Source organism: Globicephala melas, chromosome 14 (genome assembly GCF_963455315.2).
Source record: "Globicephala melas chromosome 14, mGloMel1.2, whole genome shotgun sequence".
In the NCBI taxonomy this organism is placed as follows: domain Eukaryota; kingdom Metazoa; phylum Chordata; class Mammalia; order Artiodactyla; family Delphinidae; genus Globicephala; species Globicephala melas.
Genome location: NC_083327.1, coordinates 36,357,450 through 36,360,125, shown reverse-complemented (window position 1 = coordinate 36,360,125; position 2,676 = coordinate 36,357,450). Strand labels below are relative to the sequence as shown.

General features: G+C 39.3%; 1 pseudogene; it reads right to left on the bottom strand.

Annotated features, from left to right (window-relative positions):
* Window positions 1–1,404: 1,404 nt before the first annotated feature.
* LOC115866887 (large ribosomal subunit protein eL6 pseudogene) lies at window positions 1,405–2,220 on the bottom strand (annotated as a pseudogene).
* Window positions 2,221–2,676: the final 456 nt, after the last annotated feature.

Below are 2,676 nucleotides of genomic sequence, written 5' to 3'. Positions count from 1 at the left end.
GGCAAAGGCCTGGGTATATAGTGATGAAGAAAACTGTCATAGACTCTTTCTTCATGGGGATTATGACCCAGTACAGTGGTTCTCAAACTTTAGCAGCATCAGAAATACCTGGGAGACTTAATAAAATACAGATTGCTTCAGAGTTTCTCATTCATTGCGTCTGGGGTGGGGCCTGGGAATTTGCATTTCTATCCAGTTCTCAATTAATGCTAAAGGTTCTGGTAGGGGACCACATTAGGCACTGGTCTAGCGGGCTACTTAAATAACTACAAATAAATATCTGACGGCAGTTTGTGATTAAATGTTAGGAAAGAGAACTATGAGAGAGAGAGAGAAACTGGGACACCTATTATATATTGGATAGTCAGAGATGATGTCTGAGAAAATAGCTTTCAGGCAGCAGGAATATCACATCAATAAACCAGAGGAACTAAAAACATGAGCAAGAGAAGGATTTGAATAGAGACTGGAAAGTAGGTAGGGACTAGATCATGTGGGGTCTTTAGTCGAGTGACATTCAAATTGGGATGCGCACATTCCTGGATAGCATCAAGACTTTCTAAGGGGTATGCGGGCACATGTACTGTTAAGAGAATCATCTTCCTTTGTGCTCTCCTAAAATGGATCAACCCAATGGCCAGTATTTTGGTAGTACTTATTTACCTTTTCTACCTCTTTATGAATAAAGGCAAACTTATCTCCTAGTGAATCTTGCTAGGGTACCTTGTCCTAGGGTGTAAAAATCACTTGGGGGATAAAACAAGGAATAACTCAAAATATAACTGAAAAAGATAAAATAACTCAATTAGAAAACTCAAAAAAAATAAAAGACCTCAAAAAACCTTGGTGTTGAAAAAGTAAAAGACTCTTATGTGGAATAAAAACAAAATCTGTTCTCGAGGCAATTGGTCTCTGGTTCTCGGCTTTCAGCAAAATTGAAGGAGGCCCTAAGTAAGCTGTCAGCGGCAGGGCATTAAAAATTATTTTTGATGATGGATCACTTTGTTATTTTGACGTATAACTGGAAAGGAGACTAGCATTTAGTGTCATTGCTATAACAAAACTTTCCTTTCCTCTATTTATTTAGGTGGATAAAACAAGCAGTTTCTCTTACCTCTCTAAAAATGAAAAATTAGAAAAAGAATCGACTCTGAAAACTGTCATAATTTAGCATTAAGTACTATCAAATCATAGATACATGAATTAATTGGGATACAAAACAGGGTCATTGAATTCATTAAGAGATTCATTTCTGATACATTGTATATATTTAATAATTATCTACACAATTTATAATTATGTTGACTAGCTTTATACTTGTGATAAACGTAATACCTACACCAACCAGAATTATATTTTGGGGGGAAATGTATCAGTTATTTAATTAGGTTCTTTGTAAGAAATTTAGAACACCAATTTGTGAGAGAAAACAGAATAGAGGTAGCCCTAGAGCTGAGGAACAACTTTGATTTCTTCGCAGAGTTTTTGAGTCCAGGACTCTCAGGTCAATCTTGCTCTGCTCTGTAAGCTTGGATTTCCCTTTCTCTGCGTCGAAGGTCTTACCTTCCTGGTGTCTGGGCTTTACGAAGCTGCTTCTTCCTGAAATAAGCCTCAGGGAGATGTTTTGGGATTTCCACACCACTTACCAGTTTTGGTGGAGATGACAAATTTCTGGTGTGTTCCAGCAGAGGAACTCGATTGAGGACGAGAGGTCCAGTCACAAGCAGCGTGCTACCGCTCAGCTGCTTCAGGAAAACCACCGCCATGCCTCTGTGGCACCCAGTGAGGTTGCTCCCAACGGTGCTGGGAGTGATGCTAGCTCGCAGCTTCCTTACATCTGACGGAAAGGTTTTCTTTGGTGGCTCGAGAGCTTTCAAGGCACATCTTCAGTAGAACAGTATCCAGGCATTCTGTGACGCTTAGCCACTCAGGTCCCACCATTTCTGTCACCCCCAAGCAAGAAATGTCTCTTTCTTTTCAACCTTAAATGTAGCTGCAGGTGACTTCCTCTTCGCCATGGCCTTGCTGGAACACATAGCAGATGGGGAAAAGCTTCCAATTCCGCTGACTAGGATGGGGTTTTGGTTGTGGTGGGGTTTCCCCTTCTGAGGTGTTTTTTTGGCCTTGAGGTTACGCTTCTTAACCTTGCCCTGGCATCAGCCTTCTTGGCTTCAGGTTTCTTCTCCTTATATCCAGCTTCTCTGTTTTTTCATCCACCATCTTGCAAGATGGGAAAGAGCCAGAATAGTATGTTTTGACACTTAGAACATTTATGGCCACCGAAAAACTTTAAAAAATTTATCTCAATCTCTCTTTATATCTCTATTTATATATCTTTATCTAACTTTCTATATGTAACAGGAATCTATCTATCTCTCTATATAAAACAGAACATAAAAGGGTCAACAGAAAGACTTTGAAGCAGAAAAAATATAAGGATAACTCTCTGCTGTAAGTATAATGGAAACATGAGTTTAATATGAATGAATTAATGAGTTTAATATGAATTAATTAAATATTAACTCATATTTAATGAGTTAAATAGGAGTGAATTGGCCTCAGATACAGAAGGAAGATTCCATGACTGTCTGGGCATGTGGGGAGGAGGTTTCTGGAAAAAAGGGGATTAGCCTCTAGAAGAGCAGAGATAGGAAAAGCCAGGGCTGTGGGCCTGCA